We start from the raw sequence: 7,981 nt of genomic DNA on the forward strand, positions 1-7,981 counted from the left end.
GTTCTGCCCCACCTAAGAGCATGTTAACATGCGGTTTAACGCGCGAAAGGTACGCCGTGCTAAAATTAAAATGTAGCTCTAATATGCCGTTATTTATATGAAATACGTGCTGCTTCTCTGACCTTTTTCTGGGTGAACAGCGAGAAAAAAATTATTTTTAATACAGCGTATGAGAAATTACCCGCTCTCATACAGCTTTGGCATACGAACAGGGAGAACGTGTATTTTATGCATTTATTTTGTGCTGCCCGGGCAAGAAGTCTTAGCTGGCTAAAACGCACGTAACGGCGATTTTCGCGTGACGTGTGCGCGCCGAGGAGATGCGCTGTAGGTGCCCGTGCAAATGAAAGTAACTTGGCTGCGTGCAGTTCCCACGTCTGACTGTTAGTGCTCTTTAATAGTCATTTCTCTTCACGCAGCCCTCGCTCGACTTCAGCAGCCTTGCGAGGCAAGTCGTATCGGAAACGTAATAGCTGGAACCATTTGGTGGTTGTCGATCAAGCATCGGGTCTGATTCCAGCTATTAGACACATCTGTAAATATTAATATGTGACTTTTGTTTAAATTTCATTGTTCAAAGGGAGGCGGGAATGGAAGTGGTGTGATTTTTCAGACCCTGGCAGATACGAAGTGTTCCGGTGGTGCTACCCGCCCCCTTATTTTCGTTTTGTTACCGTAATTGTGTCTTGCTAATTAATGTCTGGGACCTTCAGCTGTAACAAGATGATTTATTTTAGTCTTTTTGTAAAATATGACATGCCCTTTTTTTTTTTTTTTCCCTTCTTTCAAATGAGAACAATGACTTCAGGATTTGTTTGTGCGTGTCTCCTGAAAAACTGTTCGATAGCGGAGTTGTTGGGTTTTTTTTTTCCCTGTGCTTTATATATGTATAGGAAATGCTTAATATTTACTTGTCTTTGAGCTTACCTAGCCCCGAAGTGTGCGAGTCAGTGAAGGCTCTGTATGCAAATCTGTCCTGTCATGGGCTCGTATATTTATTTCCTTTCCTTTCCCATGGCGCTCTTTCTCACTTTTTTTTTCTCTCTTTTTTTTCCCTGGTTACACTGTCAGTAAGGAGGGACGGGGTTGTGTTTTAAGGGAACCCTGTATTTCAGGGTGAATTTCTTTTGGCTTTGTGTGTGTGTTTGGGCTTGGGGCGGGGGGGGGTGTTTTTTACTTAATTGCCCGATATACTTTGGCAAGCAGAAGTTGCATTGTTTTGTGAACTACATTAATGGATTTCTGCATGTTCAAATTCCCCAGTCATTTGGGGGATTTAATTAAACCTCTGTAGGTGGCTGACTTACGTAGATGACAGGTAGAAGTCTCTATTTCTAGAAATAGCTGGTGTACACACTGCGGGCATGGAGCTTGTGGCAGCAGAAGAGCTGTTGCGATGCCTTTGCATCGAGGTGGAGCTTTTGGGGCAGTTCTATTGATATTTGGCGCTACCAGCACAGCGGGGGCCCCCAGTTCCCAGCTCTGGTGGGATGCTCTTGGGATGCTGCCTCCCCCGGCAGCGAGGGGCTGAGCACCTGATGGTGCCACCAAAAAAACCCCAACCCCCAAGTAGCCTCTCTGCATCTTACCTGCTTGTCCTGAGGATGGTTTATCACCTAAATCAGCATAAATAAGATGTTTCCTTAGCTTCTGGTCTGCCAAGACCAACAGGCCGCTCTTGCTGCTGCTGTTTTAACCCCTTCAGGGAGGGGAGGTGGGCTTGCTGCTGGCCGTGGTTGTGTGCGGCGGCTTTCCTGCTTGACCTCGGAGCTGCCGCTGGTTTTGGCTGGCAGGAGCCGTGTCGTCCCTCCTCGCCGTACAGCGCCTGGGTTACGATTTGGGGTTACCAGGGCGCCTTGGGTACCACTGCCCAGAGTCACGCTCCTGGCGGCAATGGTGCCAGCAGCCCCAGCTGCAGGGATGGGGAGAATGGGGAGAGGAGGGATGCGATCGGTCTTTAAGTGCTGCTTCGTAGTCTGCCCTATCTGGAGGTGAAAACGACTTTTTTTTTTCTTTTTTTTTTTTTTTCTCCCCCCCTAATTTTAAAAATATTTGCGCCCATCTGAACCTTTGTGGTCTGCGTGTGCCTAGGGAGGGGACAGCTCTGAGGCTGCCCGACAGCCCCGGTCCCCCCTCCTGAAGCAGGGCCGTGCCTCTGCGAGCACCTCATAAACCCTCTGTGTGTTGCCTTCTAGTTCCCACTGAAAGAGCGATTGCCTCGTGTCCAGGGAGAGTCAGTGCAGAAGGAGCCCGTGCGCCTGCATTCAAAGGTGAGTTGGGAAGGTAAGCTCGCGTGTCCGACCTGCTCCGAAAGACCTGCAGCATCTGCATCCCTCTGGATAAATGCAGGTTCCTCTGAACCGCGTATCCCTTCCTGGGCACTGCTGGTAACACCTCGGGGAGGTCGAGAGAAACTCAAATCATCCTGTTCAGCTGCCATCTTTCTGATTTAACACCGAGAATCCAAAGCACAAACTAAGTTTGAAAGAAGCTGAAGTGTGAGATGGGATGATTCAAACACAGAGTTTTCTATTGCTTAAAATAATTATGCTGTCACGTCATAAACACGCATATTTTCTCAGATACGTATTTCGCTGCCTATCCCAAATTTCCACTTGCCCAATACTCGGTGTGAATGTTGATTTTTCTCTCTGTGCTAGAGAATAGGCTGGTGGAGGTGTACTGAGCCCTCGCTTTGGAAAGTCCTTGCTGAAGAGAGCTCTTGCCCCCCTTGTCGAACTAGGTTAAAGACTGGTTTATATATATATAAAAAACATTAATTAGAACGTGAACCTCAAACACAATCAAAATGGGTTCTAGAGCTGAGCTTGTTTGCTGTGGCTTTTTTTTTTTTGAGTCACTTGAAGAGATGAAAGAAGTAAGACTACGCAGGTACAGTCAAGTAAAACATTGTTACAGAAATAATTAATGGTAACATTACGTGGGGGGTTGTTTTGTTTTAGCTTGTACAGGTTTAACTTTCTCTGGGCACTTGTTGGCCTTGCAGTAAGTAGCAGTTGCTCGTTAGAGAGTTGGACCTGGTGCTGTCGGTATTGAGGACACTGAAGTGGTGAAAAAAATACTGCTTTTTTGTTGGCAAATATTTGATTTAAAATTTGCAGTAACTTGGCACGGGTCACGAGAGCTTTTGAAATTCCTATTTTTAAGTTCGCTAAACAGGCAGGGACTCGGAGGAGGACAAACTGGAACGGCTAAGTGGCGTGTTTAGCGCAAGGGGACGGCACAAGCATTTGAACTAATGGCGTCATTTCTGACATTGTTCAGGTTTTTTTGTGATGCTGCTTTTTAACAAAATGAATTGAAGGAAGTTGTCACATAACTGGAGAAAAAAAAAAAAAGCTGAAAGGAAACACAAAAAATGTCAGGCTATCTGCACGGCTCCTGTGCAGCCCTCGCAGGCTGGCATGTAAGTGCCTCTGGCAGCCGCGTGCTTCAGAGCTACAGCCTCTTTTCTGCCCTGTGCTGGTATTTTCTTCTCTGGTACAGGCAGGGGAGGTGTTGAAGTTCCAGGGTATCTTTCATTTCTGGTCGCGTAAGGTTTGTCCATTCAAATAGTAAATGAACATGATCTGGTCTTTAAAAAAATAAGGGTTGGTTTAGACTTCTCAAAAGTCAAAACGAGCTGAGTAAAAATATTTTAAGGAAAAATTAACAGGTTTGAACTGTTGGAATCTGGATTTATTTACCTGAAACATTAACATTGCCTCTCCTGGAAAATCCTTGATGTTCAGCAGCCCCTAAGAGGAAAGTACAAGGTAACGCTTCCCCACAGACCATTTGGAAGGGCCAGGAAGGTCTGCAGGCTCCTTACAGTAGCAAAAGCAGCAGATCTCCTAGATCTGAAAGTGTAGATTTGCTGGGACCCAAATATTAAGTATGCTTTGGGGGTGGGGGGGAGCAGTTAATTTCTGATTTTGTTTCTGAAACTGGTTTGTTTGCACTGTGTAACTGCTTGTTCTCTTATAGTTACAGACTTTCTGATAGCACCCGTGAAGAAAAAAAAATGTCCCGTGGTGGTAATGCATGCACGTTAAATGTCTTCATTGTAGAGTGTTCTTCAGTACCTTATATCATGGTTTAAAAAAATACATATATATTCAAAATACCATTTGGAATGTCAACATTCAGTGGGCTTTGAGGAGATGTAGCAGCACATCATGGTTTGTAGGGACAAGGAGATACAGACCATTCTGGGCTGCCTCATTACCTCAAGGATAAGACAAGAAAGTGAGCTTCTGGTTATCATAGATGTGGAAGCTAACACATTCCCATGTATCTCTTTAGTTCAGTTGAACAGGTATGTGTAGATAAGTTCTCTTGGTGCTTGTATCTGTGCACATCCTTTGCAGCTACAAATATATTCCCTATGAGTTTGTGTGTGTGTGTGTCTCAGCGGGGCTGGCCCTGCAGGCAGGAAGGACTTTTTGTTCTCCAACATGGGCATGGCCCATGTTGGCTTGAGCACCATGCCTTCAGCTGGCGCCTTACCCCTCACCTGTTGCTCTTCGGTCCTTTCCCCGGCAAAGGATCGGCCGAGGTACTCTGTTGCTCCGTGTTTGGGGGGGAAAGGGAGGGTCTGGAAGCTGCGGAGAGGCGCTAGGATGGAGAGCTGTCAGCAGTGCTCTAGCAGCACGTAAATACTGGAGTTTGGGATTGCCTGTTGCTCTCCAGTATTGCATTGCTGCTTTAGTGAGGCTGGAAATCGGTCCCTGCCGCAGGAGCCAGGGCTCTGGCTCTCGGGGTGCCTCCTCGGCACCCCCACAGTGCCTTCCACACTGCTGCTCGGGGGCTCTCATCTCCCACACCAATAAACCACTGCGGAGGCAGCAATGAACGAGGGCTTGGTGTCGTTAATGGGGAGGGGGCAGAGGGAGGGGGGCTGCACCCCAACACCCCTGTGCTGGTGGGTATCCGATGCCCCAGCCCAGGGATGGAGCGGGCAGAGGGCACTGCCATGGCACAGGGGCCTCGGCTGGGAGATGGTGCCAAGCGCTTCCCCAGCATCTCCTGTGGGGAGGGAGGGCCTGGGGGATGCACGGTGGCAGTGGGGGGCAAGGGGTTATGTTGGTCCCTGGGTGCTTGCCCCTAGCTGCACCCTGCCTCCAGCAGCTGGGGAGAGGGTGTGGGGGCTGGTGGGAACTGGAGCTTCAACTGGGTGGGAAGAAGGAGGGGCCCCATAGTTGTGCCTTGGGTGCTCCTGGGGAAGCCCTGCCATGGGAGGGATCACCTTTCCCCAGAGCCATGCAGCTTCCCCCAGCCACCATCAGGGTACCCAGGTCAGGCACAGCTCGGGGAGGGGGGGGGCAGTGCTCAGCACCCATGCATCATCTGGCAGCGCTTGGGCCACGGTGGGAAGAGTTTGGTGGGTCTGGAGGGCCTGGAGCACCTGAGGGTTTGTCTGCAGACCCATCACTGCAGCAGCAAGCTCCTCCAGAGCAAGCCCAGCCCCAAGGTGAAAGGGTTTTCCTTCCTCTGCCCTTAGCGTTGCACAACTCGCAGCTTCCTAACTCTGGCGGGAGACACAGGGACCGCCATGGGGTCGGGGATGCTCCTCTTGGGAAGGGCTGCTATGGTGCCTTTCTGGCTGAGCACCCATCCTCTGCAGTGGGAGTGAGGTCATCTGTCCTGCCGGTGATGGTGCATCATCAGCCCTGATCCTGCAGTCTCCTGTTGAGCGCTGGTGGCTGTGAATCCCAGAACGTTTGGTTTTTTTCAACTATTTTTAGGAATTAATAAATCACGGTCAATAGTTGCGGGGCAGGGGGGTGGCAGGGGAATATCCTCTTGCTGATTTATGGCTTAATTGCGGCTTCTGGTCTGCGCGGTGAGCATCGGTACCACCAGGAGATCGGCACAAGGGACCCCCCCGGCACACAAATGTCTCTAGCACAGGGGAGGTGCAAGAGGTGTGTGCGTGGGTAGGAGCAGCTTTTAAAAGCCTCTACCCGCAAATGGTCAAAGTCACAATATTTGGACACACAACTGACCCATTTCAAATCAGACGTTGGTACTCTTTCACTTGTGTCTGAAACGGTTTATTCCCGCTTTCTACAAGTCAAGCCCTTAATCGCCATATAAAATACTGCTTTCCTTCAGGAAAACAACTTAATGAATCACTTGGTTTACAAGGAAATTGGTCAGTAAAGTGATTGATTTTGTACTTCTATACTTTTATTAATTTTAAATCAGTTTTTTTTAGAAAAGTTTTCCGTTGTTAGCATTTATAGGTGGAGTGTAAGAGTTGAGTTAAAAATCAGGTTTAGTCCTTCTTTTTAGACCTTTCTGTTGTGATCAGTTTGATTTTACTGAGCTAGAAAAAGGGAAGACTCCTGCTAAAACTGTGCTTTCAGGCTATAGTCTCCTGCCAGGATCGAAATGACTTGACAGTAACTGGAGAGTAAACGCACCGCAGAGTTTTCAGAGCAGCGGGCAAGAATAAAATTTAGAGGCTAAATCAAGCCAATAGGAAAAATGATCCCAGGGGAGATGATAGATAGAAAAATGCGCCCGTGAAGGTGGCTGTGCTGTGGGTAAGCAGCACCAAGCTGTGGGAGCGGTCCCCGTCTGACCCCCCGGCTTGGGGTGATGGATGTGCTGTAGCTGGGGCGCAGGGATGTGGGGAGGGAGGGCTGAGGGCGCAGAACGGGGCTTTGCATCTGCCACAGCAGAGTACCGCGGTGCCTGCCGGGCAGTGTTAGCTCCCCTCTGCTGCTCCCAGTACCTTGTGAGCATATCTCTGCTCCGCTCCAAATATTTCAGGATATTGCCAATTATTAATACAGAAAGCCCGGGGGGTAGACACCCAGCTGTGCTTTTCTGTCTGAGAAGCTGGGACAGCTCCTGTCATTTTTTTTTTTTTCCTTAAATGTAAAAGTTTGCCTTCAACATGTTTGCAGGTTGACTTCACTACTGCATTTGAGCACAAGCCACTTGAAAAAAAAGCGACAGGAGCCCTTGCAGAGCATCCCTGGTCTGACTTCAGTCACCCAGAGACCCTTATCGCCCCGCGCTGCCGCAGGCACTGCATTGCCAGGGGCAGCTCTGTTAAGCAGCGTGCAGCCATGCAAAGGGGCAGCAGCACATGCAAAGCAGCTTGGGCAAGCTTTTCTGTTTGTATAGGATAAAGCAAGATGTATGTATTTTTAAATGTGAAGTCTGCTGCATCAGGAACGTATGTGACCACTGTGGAGGAAAAGTCTTTGCGCTTCCTCAGTAGTTTTTTTGGTGTGATTTTATAAACAAGCTGGAAGGTGGCAGTTCCCCACGGTAGGTAAATATGTGCAGCACATCATTGCACTGCTGTGTGGCTGCCGGGCTTAGTAGGTAGACACTAGGCACGTTTATTAATCGCACGCTTCTACAGCGATCTTTTAATTTCACTCAGACCGAAATCCTCCCACATACTAAGACTGAGGTTGTTACTCTGCTCGCAGTACCAGGTACCTCCATTAGAGAGGCGGTGGTGTGGGAGCCAAATGAGGTGTTGCAGATTCCTGTAAACACTAAAAAAAGCAACCCAAAAAGCCACCTTATCTACCTTCAGCATTTTCCTGCTCACCTCCTTTGATACAAAAGGAATTTTTGGCAAAGGTTGGCAGCTCATTGTGGTATCCAGCATTATCTTGCTTTCTTTGCACTTGCCCACCCACCTCATCTGCTTTTCCTCAGCTCACATCCAGCGTGCTCCGAGCCAGGACAGGCTTTTTGTTGTGGTTTAACCCAGCAGGCAGCTAAACACCACACAGCCGTTTGCTCACTCCCCCTTGAAGTGGGATGGGGGAGAGAATTAGGGGAAAAAAAAAAAGGAAGGTAAAATTTGTGGGTTGAGATAAAGGCAGTTTAATAGGATAGAAAAGGAAGGAAAATAATACTAATAATGGTAAAAGAATATACAAAATAAGTGACGCACAGTGCAGTTGCTCACCACCCGCCGACCGATGCCCAGCCAGTCCCCCAGCAG

The sequence above is a fragment of the Aptenodytes forsteri genome, unplaced genomic scaffold (genome assembly GCF_000699145.1).
Source record: "Aptenodytes forsteri isolate BGI_AS27 unplaced genomic scaffold, ASM69914v1 Scaffold265, whole genome shotgun sequence".
Taxonomy (NCBI): domain Eukaryota; kingdom Metazoa; phylum Chordata; class Aves; order Sphenisciformes; family Spheniscidae; genus Aptenodytes; species Aptenodytes forsteri.